A 1,145-nucleotide genomic window follows, 5' to 3' on the forward strand; every position below is an offset into this window, starting at 1 on the left:
AGCTTCGTGTGAAGGGTATGGAAAGTATTTGTGAACTCTGGCACATCTTGGTCCCTTCACTGTTGTAGCATGATCCACTTTATTTATTTATCTTCATAGCTCCTAATAGGGTAACATTGTTCCTTGATGGCATCTCAGAATGAATTCCAAGTGGGTGCGGCTAAAAAAAGTGAGGTCATACTTTCGTCCTTATGCTTGTAGTAGGTTTCCCACTAGTCCTTAACATGGGGGGCGGCTTTGAGAAGTGCAAAAGTGATCTTTTCCTGGCTGGAAAATTCATGAACAAAAAAATATCCTTCTAGCATATTTAACCCTTTATATACAACATCTACATCTTTTTTCCCTCAAATATGGGAATGTCAAAGTTAACGTGTACCTTAATGGGTGTGGCGCTTCCAAAGTAGCTGCAAGAAGTAGATGTATTTCCCCTGGGTATCCACTAAAGGATCTGGGAAAATTTGTTCGTCATCACATTCCTTTGTCACTCGAGGGCTTCTTCGAGTTAGATTTTGATAGGATCTCCTGCCCCCTTGTCTTTCTTTTCATCTGCCATGGGAGGCCATTGGGATTTGCGAGGCTGGTCTTGCAAAGGTTTGACCAATTCAAGCCCTAACTCCTTATATCCTGACCTTGTTGGGGACATGCAAAGAAAAATAGAGAAAGAGCAGGTCGCTCTAATACCATTGATCGAGATTTAAACAGGAACGCAACAAATTACAGATATAACCATAAATACAAAGATGCAATAGAAAAACACTTCATTTCATTAATAGAAAAACACTGAACTATGCTTACAAACAGAACGGAAATAAGATAGCTCGGGTGATGGTAACTTATCTCTCAGAAGAGATGTGGCACGTACATGCCTATGAAATGAGTTATGATGAGGCTCAAGGGCCTTTTTATTATTGAACAATAAGGGAAAACCCTAAACAACCAAAACCCTAACCCGAGGAGATGTAACACCAAGAGTTTACGGGCCCCGTTGGGGTTAGTTGGACAACCAACTTCCCAGGGTCGTTACTTGGCCATATTATCTCTATTTGACACATATGATACCTCATTGGAAAGATCTCTCCCAGGAATACAATTGCTAATGCGATTGCCTCCAAAATCTTTGAAGAAATTTTTCCAAAAAAATTCAT

This window comes from Pinus tabuliformis, chromosome 2_2 (assembly GCF_031772625.1).
Source record: "Pinus tabuliformis cultivar Carrire ecotype Pingquan chromosome 2_2, CPIR1, whole genome shotgun sequence".
Classification (NCBI taxonomy): Eukaryota; Viridiplantae; Streptophyta; class Pinopsida; order Pinales; family Pinaceae; genus Pinus; species Pinus tabuliformis.